The following is an 18202-nucleotide window of genomic DNA, read 5'->3' as shown; positions in this document are numbered from 1 at the left end:
CTGTTCTGACCGGGCAGGAACATCAGGGCTCTCTCAGCCTCACCTCCCTCACAGGGTGTCTGTTGTGGGGAGAGGAAGGGAAGGCAACTGTAAGCCACTTTGAGCCTCCTTCGGTCAGAGAAAAGCGGCATATAAGAACCAACTCTTCTTCTAGTTATGGCGTTATCCCACTGACAGCCATTCAGTTGGAAAATGCAAAGAAGAGAAAAGCACTGGAATAGATGCTGCCACAAAATCTTCAGTGAATACATCTTTTCTTTTATTTTGAAAAAGACAACTTGCCAAAGCACCCCCGGTTCTGTTGGTACTTTCAAAATTTCATCAGTGACAGTTCCACAGGACCTGCAAGGCGGAGCTCTTCGGCGAGGTCTTAGGCTGAGGCTGGGGCGGTTAGATCTGGCCCCCACGCTGGCTAGACGGGTCCACGCTGGAACGATCCCCCGAGGCACTGTATCTCAGGGTCTGGGGTACAGGGGAGAGGGGGAAATTTTCATCACCAGAGGGTGGGTTAGACAGATTTTATCATTGTTTCAGTAGGATCTTGTTGTGGGTTGTCTGTTGTTACCCGCCATGAGCCACATCTGTGGGAGTAGCGGGATATAAATGTGATTATAAATAAAAATAAATAAATAGTCTGAGATAAAGAAAAAGTGCCCTGAATTAGTGATTGGTATTAGATACCAGAAGCCAACTCTAGTAAAAGCCTGACAAATAGCTGGTTTTGGATCTACTCTTTTATTTTATTTTTTATTTATATTTTGAATTCTAGAATGCCCCAACCCTTGGATCTATTGGTAATTCCTGAATATATCCAGGGTTTTTTTTCAGGAATTAAACCCAGAATCATTTGGGATGGTGAAATATATCCCCAAGATACTGATAAGGTATTTTTCTGGTATATCATTGGTTTGAGGAGATCCGAACACACATCCCTAGATGGGAGTGGTCTTTTAGGGGTGGCCTTGCTGATAACTTCAAGGATATTCTTATTCCACACTCCCATGGCTTCCTCAGTATGTATTTGGGAGCCTAAAATCCCCCAGAGCCTTCTGGGGTCCAGTAGGATTCATGAATTTCTGTGGGCAGACCAATTAAATCCCTCTGGGGGAAAAATACTATGAGACCGATGAAGCATGCTTCGTAGGGCTTAGAGGAGAGGTTTATGTAAAGAAAGACCTGGTGTGTTACAAAAACAGCACAGGTTCTTGTTTGGAGTGAAGGTGATGTCCAAGCCAAGGAATTAAAAGAAAAAGAAAAAATGAAATCTAGCTTGAGGGCCAATGTAAGTCATTGTCCTCTTAAGGGACTATGCTACAGAGGTTTAAAAAAAAAATGCCCCTTGTGATTTTTGGCACCTCATGGTTGTGGAAGTTAATGCTGCTCTAGCCCACACTGCTGTCCACTGTCTAAGAAGCGGGCCTCAAGATGCTGAGAAACATAAAAGGGACAAGACTACACAACTCTCAGACTATGTGTTGCTTCCTCTGAAAATATTTTCACTCCAAGCAGCTGCTTGGTGGTGTTACTTCTGCAGCTGAGCTGACTCTGCTTTCACATATGAGGACGCACTTCCCCTTTCTATGAACTTTGCAACTGGATTTTAAAGTGTGAAACAGCAGAATCCATTTGCAAATTCTTGCTGAAGTGCATCGAAAGTATACCCAAAAAGTCTTGTTCCGCATGTGTGAAAGGGGTGGGGAAATGTTTCATTAGCAAGGAACCTTTAAGTTTCATTTCAACACATTGCTTTGCACAACTAGAAAAATTCCACTAGGAAGGCTTATGAAGCCAGAGTGGTTTAACGGAGAGCAGAATAAAGTCAGAGTCCAATGGCACCTTAGAATCACAGAGTTGGAAGGGACCTCCAGGGTCATCTAGTCCAACCCCCTGCAGAATACAGGAAATTCACAACTACCTGTCCACCCACAGTAGCCTCAATTCCATGCCCAGATGATGTACCCCCAAAAAACAGAAACCTGGGCCAGTCTGGAGGAAATTCACTTCCTGATCCCAAAGTGGTGATTGGCATTTCCCTGGGCATGCAAGAAAGCACCACAAGAGCCAAGCACCAACACAGCCCTTTCTGCCCACCTACCCACACTCTGCCAAAGTTCAGTCCTTTAAGACCAACAAAGTTTAATGGAAGGTTTAAGCTTTCATGTGCACACACACCTCCTCAGATACAATGCAATGGGAGTTACCAGTCTATATTTACAACATGTGGGCAGTAAATTAACATACAGCATAATGAAAATGTTTAACAGATTCCAGAATCAAACAGGGATAACAAGCGTAGTTTCTTAAGTTACCATTTCAATTCCAGGGGAAGAACAAGAACAAGAGAGGAACTGTTTTTTTTGTACCCTGCTTTTTATACCCAGCTGCTCACAAACACCTTTTCCTTCCTCTCCCCACAACAGATACCCTGTGAGATAGATGGGGCTGACAGAGCTCCCACAGAGCTGCTCTGTGAAAATACCCTAGAACTGTGACTGGCCCAAGGTCAACCAGCTGGCTGCACATGGAGCAATGGAGAATCAAACCCAGTTCTCCAGATTAAAGTTGGCTGCTCTTAACGGCTGGAAAACATAGCAAAGGAAATAAATATATCAAAATGGCAGAGTTATGGGCAGACATATCTTTAACGGTAGTCAGCTGAGCCTCTGCTCTTTTGCTCTATCCATTCAGTTACATTGTTTATTTATTGCATTTGTATACCCTTCCCCTAAGGCTCAGGGCAGTTCAGCTGGAACTAAACAGAGCAATACATCAAACAGTTATTATAGCGAATAAGAGATAACAATAATAACAACAATAAACAGAGAAATAACATTTTAACGTAGCTAACAATCTTACAGGCCCAGGGTTGGTCATATCCATTGCATGGGTTCAAGGGAGGGAAGTTCAGGGACCCAAGTAGATGTTGTTTAGATTTGATTGACCTCAACCAAATGCCTGGTGGAGGAGCTCCCTTTTGCAGGCCCTGTGAAACTGCATTAGGTCCTCTCAAGCATGGAGGCATCTTCACAGCATCCAGAAGCAGCACTTTTTAGGGAGGACAAGTTCTTGAGACTAGAGAAGTACTGCAGGGGAATGCCAGATTCCACCTTAACAGAAATGGCATGTGAGGAAATGAAACATGAAAGAGAACAAAGATCTGCCTTGGGAAACTTCACCGAAAGGGTTTTTAATCTGACTGCTTTAGGGCTGGAAAAGAATGACTTCCTAGATCATCTCAACAAAAATAACTGTTTTTTGAAGGAGTTGGTCCCTATAGCTGTAATAACTGACCCTGACTGACTGTAGTTCTCCAGTGTCTCAGGCCTTTCCTAATCTTGCTCCAAGAGACCCTGCAGCTAAAGATGCGGAGGGGTAAATCCAAAGTGTGTGCTCCACAAATGAAGATGTTGACTTTCTCCTCCAAACCGGTGACTTTTTACATGTTAATTTTGGCATCATCTGGAACACTTTCTTGTCTGTCCATCTTTCTGCAACGTGTTGTGGAAAACAAGGATTTTAGTTATGTTAGTGATCTGATGGCAGAGGTAGATAGTTCAGGCTCAGAACCCAGAATAGTGAATGTGGGGTAGTTTTCTATTGTGAGCAGAACACAAGAGTCCTTAGGCTGTAGTCCCAAGGTAGAGATGCCAGTCCCCAGGTGGGACCTGGGGATCCCCTGGAATTACAGCTCCTCTCCAGGAGACAGAGATCAGTTCCCTTGGAGAAAATGGCTGCTCTGGAGGATGGACTCCATAGCATTATACTCCACTGAGGTCTCTCCCCACCCCAAACCCCTCCTATTCCCAGCTCCACCCCCACCATCTCCAAGTATTTCCCAACCCAGAGCTGTGAGACAGAAGCAGCCATGTTTGGGACTGCTCTCATCTAGGCCCTAACTTCCTGGGAGCCTTCCATATATTCTGATTTGACTTTCATTATGGGTAGGGAGGAGGAGAAAATGGATATCAATTTGTAAGTGTCAAGTCTTGACTGATACATCATATTGCGGCACAGTATTTCCTTGTGGTCCGCTTTTCCTGTTTGTTTAAAGGGTTTGCCTGACAGAGCCATGGGCAGAGAGCAGCTGGTTGAGCCCAAGATAACTGCTTGGGAGCTGAGCAAACGCATCATCCTCGCTCTGGCAAATCCATCATCTAGTGAGCCATTAGCAGGCTCCACCCTGAGATCAGAGCCCTGCGGGACTTTGAACGTTTCCACTTGTAAAACGGCTGGTCCACCAATAGAGTTGCCAGCTCTGGATTGGGAGACTTTGGGGGTGGGATTGGGGACGGGGAGGGACGTCAGTGGAGCATAATGCTATGGGGTCCACCCTCCAAAGCAGCCATTTTCTCCAGGGGAACTTATCTGTGTTGCCTGGAGATGAGCTGTAATTCAAGGGATCTCCAAGTCACACCTCCCTCCTCCCTATCCATGGTACTTATCAGAACAGGCAATGAATGATACGACTGTTTTTAGATGTTTTAGACTTTTAAATATTTGATATTTATCTGTTTTGTATGTTTTATTATTATGTACCCCGCCCTGAATCCAAAGAGAAAGGATGGGAAATGTACAAGAAATAATAATAATAATAATAATAATAATAATAATAATAATAATAATAATAATAATAATAATAATAATAAATCAAATTGTCAGTTTGAGGCGTGGGAAACTCTTTTTCTTGGAAACTGTTCCTTCTTCCACTTGTGCACAGACTCTCCTTATACAAGTGGCCTAACCAGTTGCATGTTGAAGCCATGTTGTTCTGTCTAGAGAAAGCTGTCCAAAGAATTGAGGCTATACTGTTGACAAGCAGCTCTGTATATTGTTGGACGGGGGAGAGGAGAGAGCTGGAATGTTTTGAATTGCTGTTTATTCCAGAAATTTGACTTTCCGCTTTGGCCTTATTCTCTTCCAAGTTTCCCTTCCTTGTAATCAGCTGTCCTCTAACTTCTTGCATACCTCGTGTTTTTCAGTCTAATGTGGCCTAGAATGTGGGATGCCAGGTGGGACCTGGGGATCCCCGGGAATTATAGCTCATTGCCAGACTAAAGAGATCAGTTCCCCTGGAGAAAAGGGCTGTTTTGTAGGGTGGACTAAATAGCATTGCACTCCACTGAGGTCCCTCCCCACTCCTGAAAGCTTAAAAACACTGCTTCTATTCAGATTTATTTATTTATTAGTTATCATATGGTGTAGAGCCTCTTGTGGCGCAGAGTGATAAGGCAGCAGAAATGCAGTCTGAAGCTCTGTCCATAAGGCTGGGAGTTCAAACCACCCCGTATTGAGTCTGCCAAGAAAATGCTAGAGGGCGTCACCCCAAGGGTCAGACATGACTCGGTGCTTGCACAGGGATACCTTTACCTTTTACCTTTACCATATGGTGTATGTAGTGTAGCCAGAAGACCCAAGGATTGTCTGGTAGCCAAGGTTTGCCATTGCCTGCCTCCATGCCATGACCCCTAAGGTTCCTTGGAGGAACTACCCCCCTTGGTGGTCTCCCATCCAAATACTAGTCATGGTCCGCCTTAGTTTAGTTTCCAAGATCTGACAGGATTGGACTTGCCTGGACCATGCTTGTCAGAGCTTCTATTCAGCGTTGAAAAAAGAATACAAAGCCCGTGTGAAAAGCTGTGGATCAAAAATTGGAGCATTCTTGGGAAATTGCATGTTATAGCTGTTGCGTCCGTAGTTCTTCCGAGGACCAAGTCTGAGGCACGATTGTAAGCCTGCACTTGTAAGTGACCAATGAGCAGATTGATCCTGTCTGAGGGATCCAGTCAGTTCAAAGTGAAACTGACCAATAGCGTGCAGTGGTGGGAAGATCTATTGTGGGGCTTTTGTATAGAAGTCGGGGTTGGTTGTGGGTTTGTTCGTTCGGTCTTGCTCTCTTCCTGTTACCATGGTGGGGTCCTAATAAAGAGCTTAGGTCACATCCAGTGCCTGTTTCCCCCTTGGTCTATGGATTTAACAATAGCGTGATCTGCCCAAGACTCCCTCCCCCCCGTGGTCACCTTCGTAGTTCCGCCCAATTGCCAATTAAAAGAGCCCCGAGAAATGCTTTCCGCACCCTGTCTTGGATCCAGCAAGGCGCAAGCAGAAACATAAATGGACTTACCACAGTTCTGTTTGTACAAGAACTCGTTCTGCACCTAGCTTTTTCTTCCTTTTCCAGTATAGTTCCAAGGAACTGGTTGTGTAAGATTTTGCACAAGCAGAAATGTGAGTGGAGATACATGAAGTTAGACGGCATGCCTGTGGACACCACAGTCCTTTTCTGGCATTTCTGCTTGTCCAGGAGCTCCAGCGCACGTGGGAGATTTGGGCCAGATCCAGCCCATGGTTTAGAATGGGATGGCCCAAGAACGCTTTATAATTTTATTTTCATTAAAGGTAAAGGTATCCCCTGTGCAAACACCAGGTCATATCTGACCCTTGGGGTGACGCCCTCTAGCGTTTTCATGGCAGACTCAATACGGGGTGGTTTGCCAGTGCCTTCCCCAGTCATTACCGTTTACCCCCCAGCAAGCTGGGTACTCATTTTACCCACCTCGGAAGGATGGAAGGCTGAGTCAACCTTGAGCCGGCTGCTGGGATTGAACTCCCAACCTCATGGGCAGAGCTTCAGACTGCATGTCTGCTTCCTTACCACTCTGTGCCACAAGAGGCTCAAGCCTCCAGGGGGGAGGCGGGATATACATTAAATAATAATAATAATTGTTTTTGTTGTTGTTGTTGTTGTTGTTATCCTATTATTTCCATTGGGAAAAATAAATGGGCCCTTTACATCTCGGTCTTCAAAATGGAAGAAAAGTTCTGAAGCAATTGATATTTCTTCTCACTGCATGTGAATAACAGACATAAAGACTTCTCTTTTCCCCAACAAGAATTTTGGGGGAAAAGAGAACAAGAGTTGTTTCTTATATGCCACTTTTCTCTACCTGAAGGAGTCTCAAAGCGGCTTACAATCGCCTTCCCTTTCCTCTCCCCACAACAGACACCCTGTGGGGTGGGTGAGGCTGAGAGAGCGCTGATATCACTGCTCGGTCAGAACAGTTTTATCAGTGCCGTGGCGAGCCCAAGGTCTCCCAGCTGGCTGCATGTGGGGGAGGAGTGGAGAATCAAACCCAGCTTGCTAGATTAGAAGTCCACACTCCTCACCACTTAACCAAACTGGTTCTCTTTAGATAACCGCATTCTAAGTAGGTGATCATACTCTTAACCACTACACCAAGCTGGCTCTTCCTAGAAGGGTGTGTGCGTCTATCCTGTCAAATGCCCCAAAGATGACAACTACACAAGCTGCCACATGGTTCATGGATGCTAACCCCCCTTTTCTTATCATTTTATCATCACTTCTAGGAAATATCATGTTCAAAGTGTCAATAGTTGCCTGATTAATGTTGGATTGATGCGTAGGTTTTTTTCTTTTTACAAACTAGGGTTTGGTTCCACTGGAAAATTGGGGAGGAGTGGTTTGTTGCTGATTTTCCCCTTTTCTCACTGCAGACCTCATACCCTCCACCGAGGCTGGGTGCCCCTTCCCCAGGAACAGCACTGGGCAGGAGTGGTTTAAGGATTCACGAAGTCTAACTCCAGAGCCCGTTTAAGGATTCGTGGGGCTCTAGCAGAGTACAGTTGCAGTGGGAGCAGCCAGACTGGGGGTGGAAGGATTGGAAAGGACTGTCACGCCGAGTGTCCTTAAAGAGGGAAAAGGAGAGAGAGGAGAGAGACTATGACCATGATCCCTTGGAGGGGCACCACTCAGGGCCCCTGCAAGCATGGCACCCGCAGCATGTGCTACGTAGATAAACTGGCCCTGACACTGGGCGGGGAAAAGGAGGTACGCACTCCTCACATTACCAGTGAATCCAAATCTAAACATGCTTAGTTCTCGACTTATTTTGATCAAACTGGAGCTTTCAAAATCAGATCGCGCACATATCTGGGGGAAACCTCAGTCAAGGGACCAGGCCCTGTGCCATTAGCATTGGTTAGAGGGAGGAAGAGGAAGGTGTGCCCAACACAGACTGAACTGGGGCTGTAGCCAGCAAAATGAAGAGGTGGGGTCTGCCTCGCCCTCTCTCCTTGGATTATACGTTACTGCAAGAAGCTTTGATTGAACGTTACTGCAAGAAGCTTTTGCCGTAGCAACCAGACAAATACTGCTGCACTTATGGGAAGTCCAGCTGGAAACAGCCCCTTTGCCACTGAGCGAGAGGCAGGCTGTGCAAAATTCCCGCTTCAGTTCAGAGAAGATTTAAATGCTGTGTTAGGCTCTGCTACCTGCAAAACAAGCTTGGCATTCCATCCCTGCTTCCTTGCAAGATTCACTTTGCCGAGTCCAAAAAGGGATCGCTGCTTGTTTTGACCCTTGAACTCTCCGGAGGGGTTCGGTGATCTGCTAAGTAGTTTTGAAGAGGAGGACAAAATGTCTCATTTGACTTCTAAGTCAACAGTCACAGAGCAGGTTTCCACACACACCACCTTAATTTGGCTGTTTTGTGATTTAGCCAAAGAGTGGGTTTCTCCAAATATGAATTAACAGCCTGGAAAAATTCTTGATCTTTACTCTGGAACTGTAGGTGTGGATTACAAAGTAAAGTGAAAAAGAACTGAAATCCACTACAAGCCTAAGGTTGTGATCCTCAAAGGCATCACTGCAATTGCTTTTTACAAAGTTATGGAGAGTTACTCCTAGGAATGCCAGCTTCCAGGTGGGACCTGGAGATCCCCTGGAATTACAGCCCATCTCCAGCCTAAAGAGATACATTCTTCTGCAGAAACTGGGGGCTTTGGAGGGTGGACTCTATGGCAGGGGTAGTCAACCTGTGGTCCTCCAGATGTCCATGGACTACAATTCCCACGAGCCCCTGCCAGCGTTTGCTGGCAGGGGGTCATGGAAATTGTAGTCCATAGACATCTGGAGGACCACAGGTTGACTACCCCTGCTCTATGGCATTGTACCCCACTGGGGTCCCTGTTCTCCCCAGGCTCTGTCCCCAAACTTCCAGGGGATTTCCAATCTAGATCTGGCAATCAGGGAGCACCTGGCAACCCTAGTTACTCCAGAGAAAATGGTTTGAACTCTCACCTAAAAAGCACCTCTTTTCTATTTTTGTCTCTGTAAATAAATACACTGATAGTGAATATAAAATCTTGAGTGTTCATTTTAATAGAAGAACCATACAATGTTTGCTTTCTCTCTTTGAGGGGTAAAAATATGGCTCCTACTGGGAAAACAAATGCTTATTTCTTACCATTCTTGAAAAGTACCTTCCAAAGAATTCTTTTTGTATTCCTGTGTTGATATAGTTCAGCAAATGCTTCACTAACAGGCTGACCCGTGCCTTTAAATTTCAATGGGTGATCTTGGCCTAACTGGGGGGGTGAGAGGATAAAATAGAGATGAAGAGAATTAAAAAGCTGTTTTGTGTGTTCAGTGTTCAAGGCAGGTGTAAATGAAAATAGATAAAACTAAGATTTAAATAATTGTATGTTGTACTGATAAAAATGCAATTCAGAGGACAAGATAGTTTTACCCCAGATGACACACCACTGCTCATTAGAGCAGGGGTAGTCAACTTGTGATCCTCCAGATGTTCATGGATTACAATTCCCATGAGCCCCTGCCAGCAAATGTTGGCAGGGGCTCATGGGAATTGTAATCCATGAACATCTGGAGGATCACAAGTAGAGGTGGACATCTGGAGGACCACAGGTTGACTACCCTTATTTAGAGCATTTTTGTCCAGAATCAAAAGGAACACAATTTGTGCTTCTATGCTAGTGTTAACCGTTGTCTTCCCAGATGGAAAAAATTGGAAACAGCTATACTGGCCCACACAAAATCCAGGACAACAAACAAAACCCATGTTATTCGTTTTATTTGTGTCCCTCAGGTCAACCCCCCGAAAAGGTATTACACAGATTTTGTTTCTTCCTAGATGGATCACTGATATCCATAAGATCTCTGGGACAGGAAGATGCTCTAGTCCTGATGGGGAAATCCCTTGGCAGAGACTATAGCCTGATTTAAGAACACTTATTTAAAAAAAAAATAAGTTGTAGCACCACAACCACAAAATTAGAGATTAACTCTGTAGTAGGCCGCTATGCCAACATGAATAGACAGCACTGACTTTGAGTGGTCTGATTTAGTATAAGGCAGCATCCCGTGTCCAGTTCCTGTTATGCCCTCTGGCATTTGCAACAATAAAAGGTGAACATGATTAGAGTTCTGTAACTCACTCTACGTGGGCCTACCCTTGTCTTTGACCTGGAAATTGCAACTGGTACAGAATGCAGCCTGGAAATTGCAACTGGTACAGAAAGAGCCTCTTGTGGCACAGAGTGGTAAGGCAGCAGACATGGGGTCTGAAAGCTCTGCCCATGAGGCTGGGAGTTCGATCCCACCAGCCGGCTCAAGGTTGACTCAGCCTTCCATCCTTCCAAGGTTGGTAAAATGAGTACCCAGCTTGCTGGGGGGTAAACAGTAATGACTGGGGAAGGCACTGGCAAACCACCCTGTATTGAGTCTGCCATGAAAATGCTAAAGGGCGTCACCCCAAAAGTCAGACATGACCCGGTGCTTGCACAGGGGTTACCTTTGCCTTTACCTTTACAGAATGCAGCCGCTCGGATCCTCACTGGATTATCTTGAAGGACCCATGTCAAGCCATTGCTGAGACAGCTGTACTGGTTGCTAGTTTGCTTCCCGATCAAGTTCAATATATTGGTTTTGACCTTTAAGGCTATACGCGGCTTAGGTCCTACCTACCTGCAGGACTGCTTACCTGCTTATGCCCACCGCAGGGCTCTTAGCTCTGTGGTTATGAACTTGCTGGTTGTCCCGGAAGGTGCACTTGGCCTTGACCAGGGCCAGGGCTTTTTCCATCCTGGCCCCTACCTGGTGGAATGAGCTCCCAGAAGAGCTGCAGGCTCTGATGGAGATTTCGGGGCTTGCAAGACGGAACTCTTCCACCAGGCATTTGATTAAGGCTGGAAGAAAACCTGGGGTTATGACATCGCGTCAACCCCTCCTCCCTAGAGTTCATTGGGGTGATCCATTCCCCTTATTTACATCTCATAGAGGAGTTTGTATAATATAATGCCATAGCATTATACAACTAAAAGAAGCACTGCAAGATGGAAAGATGTGGGGGCAGCTGAGCCATAGGATCGCCAAGAGTCGGACGCAAATGCATGGCTAACATCATTTGTTTCAAAACCACAATGCCCTCCAGCTACACTATTTTTGTCTCATACCCTACAGTATCTTAGGAAGGCAAGCCCAAAATTGCAGACGAAGCTAGAACAGTGGCTCACGCCATGAATCTGTGCCTGAGGAAAGCCTTCTTTATGTGTAGTGCAGATTCCTCCCAACCAGGGGACCGTGGACCCTCAGGGGTCCACAGGAGTTCTGGAGGAGGTCCACAGCTTTTCCCCTCCTATCTTGATGGACTCGGCCACAAGCGAGGGAACCGGTCATTTCCATTGTTCTCCCTCCTCCTTCCCAAGCGTGAGTGAGTTCTCTTATGGTGTCTGTGCCTGGGAGGGGACAGAGGTTGTATGCCTACTCCTACCCTAAACCATCTCCTGCCTCCCCCCACCCAGTCTTCCTCGAGTGTGCCTGTTAACGGTGGTGATGTCACTTCCAGTGACAGGTCTTCTGGGGGGCATGGTAGGGAACTGTGGCCAGCTGACATAACTTCCAGGGCTCCTCAAAACCTGAACAATTATTTCTGGGGCCCCTCCATGGTCAAAAGGTTGGAAAAGGCTGGGCTAGTGTAATTGAATCCTGTCTGTTATGGCTTGCCCGCACCAGATTGGGAAGTCTCTGGGAAATATCTGAGAAGGGCAGGGTTAGGGGAGATGATTCAAAGGGGTATAATGCCATAGAGTCCATGTTCCAAGGCAGCCATTTTCTCTAAGGGAGCCTGGAGGTTGGCAACTCTACTACTTGTCCTCTGCAGCACTGTGGTGGCATGCATGACTCTTGCCTTCCAGGCTTTTGAAAAATAGTTTCCGTGGTGATATAAATGCCCAGGAAGGGGAGGCCCAGGCCTCGATCTGTGGGTCCCACCCATGTCACCTGCCGTGCTTAGAGGCATAGCAAATACACCTGACAGCCTGAATATAATATTGTTGGCCGGATACAGACAGCAGGGGGAGTTACTGGGAGGCTGTGTGATTCTTCCCGCCATCTTGCTGTTGTACATTGTTTTATAGTTAACATGGGGCGGGGGGGGGTTGTTTTTTTATTTTACTGTTTTAGTGTGGGCATCGGGCCCATTTTATTCTGTGAGCCGTCCCGAGCCTACTCGTGGGAGGGGCAGGAGATAAATCAATCAATCAATCAATCAAAGCAATGGCTCTTGTCTGTTTATGGAAAGAAAAATTACTTGCCGACACCTCCCGCTATCGTGTTCCCATTTACTCTTGTTTGTGTAGAAGGATGCAGACGCTCAGACAGACCCTATCCCAAAACAAGCTTTTCGTTATCCCACATTAGCTGTGTTTAGCCCGCTGTGCTTACAAGTTCAATCACCGAGGAGTTTCTTGGCTTGGTTTGCGTTACCTTTAACTGCTCACAAAGGTGTGGTATTTACTTTGCCTGAGTGCTTCTGGGGCCTCATGTTAAGTACAGATCATATTAAGGTTATGAATCATGTTTCACTGCCTCCTTTGGGTTTTTACTATGGTATCAATACGTTTCTCCCTTTCTCCCTGATTCCTTGTTTGCTGCAGAATTAGCAAGCACCTGTGAGCTTTCTCTGTCCTTCCTGGATTCTTCGGCCTGACTTTCTGTCTTGGCTTTTTGAAATACACTGTCACTGTTTTGTTATTGATCATCAAGAGTATCCTGCAGCATAAAAATAGAACTTGATACATAGACAAAAAAAAAACCCCACTGTTAAGCAGAATTCGCCTTCTTCCTTATCTTATCTGTTTTGAGTCGCCCAAACTATTTGCACAACGCCTTGTGCTGGGAAGAAGTTGTTTGTATATGATTCATTCCCCCTTTCTGCCCAGTCGAGGCTGCATTAAACCTTTTCGGCTTTTGAATCCTCACTCCCTGTGCAAAATGCCAAAGTGTCTGTCTCCTGTTCTTTCTCTTAAGCTCCAAACTGGCCCCACAAAAAATCCATTCGTTACAGATGGGGCTTTCGATTAATTCCCCCCCCCCCCCCGAACTGCCAGGACAAACTTTCTGCGCTTGGGCAGTCTCAACATCTCCTTCGCTTCTGTCCCACCCCTCAAACTACTTTGAGGTGCCCTTAGCAAATTGCTTCCATGGAATTTAAATAGTCAACGCTCATTTGACCAATAAAGAGATATGTGTGTACTGTATAACCGAGTTGCACAGACCTCGTGATTGGGAGGAAAGGTTATTTAAGCAAAGGTGCAGAACTAACCAATTGTGATCGCAAGACTAGAAAGGTAAGAGGACTTTTATGCATTTCTGGAGGCTTTTGCTTGTTTTTCATTAAATAATTTTGAACATACATTTGTGTCTTAGTTTTTTTAATGTTCTCAGTGTGTTAAGTATAGAAGCAATACCTTGAATACCTTTGGCTATGATACAGAAATGTCTAATTTTTCATTTTAAGCAATGCATGCAGATTTCATAGTAGGCCCCCGCCCATAACACTGGACATCCTTAAGCACATTAATTAAGCCTAGAATTGAAAATGTGTTCTAGTTGGAAGACCAAAACATTTGGTATGGAAGAGTTTTGTCATTATTTTAAGCCAGCCATGCAAAACGAGATTAATTTACCTTTTGTGTTTTTTCTTGGATCTCGTTCTGCCGACCTTGTGGAGTAGGTCATTCTTCAGGGAGATGACAGTTCATTTGGCATTGAGATCTGAAACAATGGGAATACTTAGATTTGGGGACTTTGTACAATGAAGCAAACTATTGGCTGTTCTACACAAAAGTTTTGATTGTTCTGCACAAAAAAATGTTTTTTTATTGCCATGTTTAAGTAGAATATGAACATTTTTGGTTAGAAAAATGAGATGTCAGAGTTCAAATAATTTATGTGCTTTTAAAGATCCTCCAAAGGGGTGTATTGTACAGGAAGTTTCATGTAGTGAAAAACTCATTACAACTCTGCTTAAGCATGAGACAGGCCCATGTTCTGTTAAAAAATTGTAGGAAAGATTTGTTCAATTCTTAACAGGTTCAATCTTGTTCCCCCTCCACTACCCATCATTTAACCTGTATATATTGGCATCATATACGACAGAAAATGATGCAAATGTGACTTAAAGTTGATACAAATTCTTAAATTCTAATTCTCTGTCCTCACCTGGTACAAGCTGTCACTAATAGTAAAGGATGGCTTAGGTACACGAAAAGCTAGTTAGCTCTGCTTCTTCTTACTACTTCTACAAAATGGCTCCTTTATTTGTCAAGGTTGTCCTATAGATGTCAAGCCGTATAATGGGCAACCATTACAAGTTTAAGAAAAACATGTAGAATGATTAAGTTTCATTGGAGAGAGAAATGCTTAACTGAATTAGAACCAATAGATTCTTGTTACGGAAAGACCAGTCAGGGAATGGACTTGTAAGGATTTTCCCTAGATATTTAATGCTTGTTTGTTTGTTATCGTCTCACAATCTCAAGTCTCGAGTGTTGCCTGTTACCAGAGCATTGAATGCCTGGGTGGAGATATATTGGCAAAATTCAACTAAAGGAAGAGTTTTCACAGTTTATTGTTAATTTAGACAACCCTATAACTATTTCATGTGGCTCTCTCCCTTCAGGGTGTTGCTGAAATACTAATTTCAAAAATCAGGGTGATTTTCACTTTTTTCAACAGGGTGTGAATTTGCGCCGTCATTTGTGCCAGGGTTTATCCAAAATACAAGCACACCTTTCAAAGGTCCCCTTTCCTAGTTAAACATTTTTTAAAATTTTGCATTAACACAGGCAGAGGGAACCTAATATGGTACTTGTTCAGCAGAGCTACTAACTGGATTTCTCAATTTCAGCCAGAGGTTCAAAGGTTTGTACAAACTTCACAGATCAGAGATCAGGCAAAAATTGCTGTACGTTGCAACTCGGTGCTGCAGATGCGATAAATTCACAACTCTGATTATTATTTTCCCGTGCCCTCCCCTTTTGCACATTGGCAATGCTGGGCAGTTAAAACAGCATGGCATGTGCTAGGTGGCCACTGGCACCTGAGCTTAATGAGTAACTAGCTGATGTTTAAAGTTTCAGCAGTGTAAGGTGGCTGTTATGAAAGAGACCAGAAAGTTAATGGGGGAAGGTGCTGGAGGGTGGAAGTAATCTGAATGCTAACATGGCCATCCTAAGAACAGAGTCCAGTGTCACCTTTAAGAACAACACAGTTTAGTTCTGGATAGAAGCTTTTGTGTGCATGCACACTATGTTGCTTCAGGCCAACACAGCTACCAACCTGAATCTGTTGCCATTCTAAGTGCACTCACTTGGAGAGAGGTTCCATCTAGGGCTGGGCCATTCCAGCCCAAAGCAGCCAGCATTGTGGCACGGGGGGGGGGGGCACTGTGGCACAGGGGGGACGCCAGTGCACCAGTCAGTGCATGTGTGTGTGCATGTGTGCATGCGTGCGTGCGCCAACTGGCGCACCGGCACCCCCCCCCCCTGCACGCCGCAGTGTTGGCTGCTTTGGGCTGGAACAGTCCCCATGTCTGAGCAAGCAAGACTGTGATCCAAATAAAAGGGTCCTCACTAGAACACCTCTGATGGCCCATATTCAGCCGGTGGTTTGTCATCTGAACTGGCTACCAGTCTGTTTCCAAGTCAAGTTCAAGGTTTTGGTATTGACCTTTAAGGCCATATGTGGCCTGGGTCCCATTTACCTGTGGGAACGCTTGGTTGCTTATGCCCCCCCCCCCCCGCAGAGCACTCTGCGGGTATGAATTTGCTGGTTGTCCGGGGCCCATGGGATATTCACTTGGCCTCGACCCGGGCCAGGGCCTTTTCGGTCCTGGCCCCAACCTGGTGGAATGAGCTCCCGGAAGAGCTAAGGACCCTGCCAGAGTTACCAGCTTTCGGCAGAGCCTGTAAAATAGAGCTCTTCTGCTAGGTGTATGGTTGAGGCCAGGGCAGTCTCCCAATAGTCCAATTGAGGATTCCCTCCAATATTAAGATCTATCAGATCGACTGAACAAAGGGGAATCGGACTGGAATTATGACCGCTGCTACTTGTATGATGTTAAGTTGGGAAGATTTTATTGGGGTTTTATTGTCTTTTAGTGTTTTATGATGTAAACTGTCATGAGCCCAATTGGGGAACAGCAGTCTATAAATCGAATAACAAACAAACAAACAAATCATCAGCCTAATGTGTTATATTATAAACCAGTATTAGCAATATAATGTTAGCAGATGGTCTGACAGATTTGATCCCCAACAAAAGATATTTATTTATTAAATGTATAGACCACCTCTCTGCGAATAGGCTTGGGATGGTTCACGGCATATTAAAATTCAGTCTGAAATACAATAAAAAAATAAATACCCCATGCTCATTTTCCTACTTTTTGATATGTATTCAGTGGTGGGATGTTGTGGAGAGGGGAACGATTTTATTTACTTGTTCTGGCCTCAGCCATAAACCTGGTGGAAGAGTCCCATTTTTCAGGCCCTGAGAAACTTAAGTAGTTCCATCAGGGCCCGGATCTCGGCTGTTAACTCATTCCACCAGGCTGGAGCCAAGGCTGAGAAGGCCTGGGCTCTGGTTCATGTAGATCTGCCAACACTGTTGCCATATTTTTGTTTCTACTATGTGTGGGGGTGTGTTTCCTTTTTTATGAATTGTTGGATTTTTAGGGTTTTTCCCTTTCTTGCTCTTTTGTTTGCTGGTTTGTTATGAAAGAAAGATTTTAAAAAGAACTATAGCGAAGGCTTTTGGAGCAATGAGTGGAATTAATTGCCTGTGCCTGTGCTAAATATGTTTGAAATTCAGATGCTTGTTCCATCATTGCATCCATATTAATACACTGACCATTTCTTCACGGAGGGGCAAAACATTGCTATGGAGAAACACCAGAACGATACAGCATTTCACACACACACACACTTTTTTGGGGGGGCATTCCTGTTCTTTGGGACTTTATTTCTGTCTGGGTAGATTTCTGAGATGCTGAACATGTTCCCTGGAGCCCAAAAACACATTTAGTTTTAATGGTTGGCTTAAAAACAAGGTGCTCAAACCCCTGTATGATTGGGAGAAGGATGCTTGATCACCCACCACCCCCTTTTCCACCTCATTCCCCACCTCCAGAAAACAGAAAAGGGGCTGTGTTTTGCCTGCCTGAGTTGTGAGAAGGCTGCAGGAAATGGAGAGGGGAGGCCGGGTGCGAGGGCAGCACAATGCTGCAGAGACTATTGCACCTTTCCCCCTCCATAAGGGCTTGCCCTTGGTTGCTAACAGGTTGCTCACCAATGGGACATACGTTTGAGGGTGGTAAATGCAGTTTTGGCAATTCACAAAATCGCAAGTTAAAAATGGCCAAAACTCGACTCAGCTCCTTGACAGCCTCGGGATGCAGGCAAAGTCATGTGGAGGGGGCTCTAAAACAGACCAGCATTCAAAGGCTGTCCAGGAACAGATTCCTTGTGCAGAAATGGTCACTACCTTCCATTGCCAGGAAGCACAGTGCAACTTACACCAGAGTAAAGTCAACAAAAGCAGATATAAAGCCATCATAAAAAACACAGAACTAATTTATATAAAATGTACAAAGTTAAGACTATTATAAAAATGCAAATAAAAATTAGCTCTTTGTGAATTTTTTTGCAGATCTTAATGGTGGCAGCACAGAATGTAGTGGTACACAGGGTAGTTCAGGGGTCCTCATCACTTTCTTTATCTTTTTTTTGCTGTCATACCTGAGTACAGCTGATCTCTAAACTACAGAAGTCCATTTCTGTGGAGAAAATGACTGCTTTGTAGGTTGGACTCTATGGCACTATATCCCACTGAGATCTCTCCACAAACCCCATTGTCCCATAGGGATCCCCTGGAATTATAGCTTATCTCCAGGTGACAGAGATCAGTTTCCCCTGGAGAAAATGGTTGCTTTGGAGAGCAAATTACATAGCATTAGACTCCACTGAGGTCCCTCATCACCCCAAATCCCACCCTGTCCCAGCTCTACCCCCAAAATCTCCAGGTATTTCCCATCCCAGAACT

General features: G+C 45.0%; 1 protein-coding gene across 7 annotated transcripts in view; it reads left to right on the top strand.

The window, feature by feature from the left end:
• Positions 1-18202, top strand: part of RBM47 (RNA binding motif protein 47) — an 88490-nt gene that overhangs the window by 44247 nt on the left and 26041 nt on the right. Inside the window, exon 1 of one of the 7 annotated variants that reach the window (XM_077301752.1) lies at positions 13109-13446. The exons of the other annotated variants lie outside the window; for them this stretch is intronic. The gene's annotated coding sequence lies outside the window, so the exon portion shown is untranslated. Of the gene's footprint in view, positions 1-13108; positions 13447-18202 lie in introns of those variants that run through there. 7 annotated transcript variants of the gene reach the window in all.

This window comes from Paroedura picta, chromosome 10 (genome assembly GCF_049243985.1).
Source record: "Paroedura picta isolate Pp20150507F chromosome 10, Ppicta_v3.0, whole genome shotgun sequence".
Taxonomy (NCBI): Eukaryota; Metazoa; Chordata; class Lepidosauria; order Squamata; family Gekkonidae; genus Paroedura; species Paroedura picta.
This window is presented reverse-complemented; position numbering and strand designations above follow the sequence as displayed.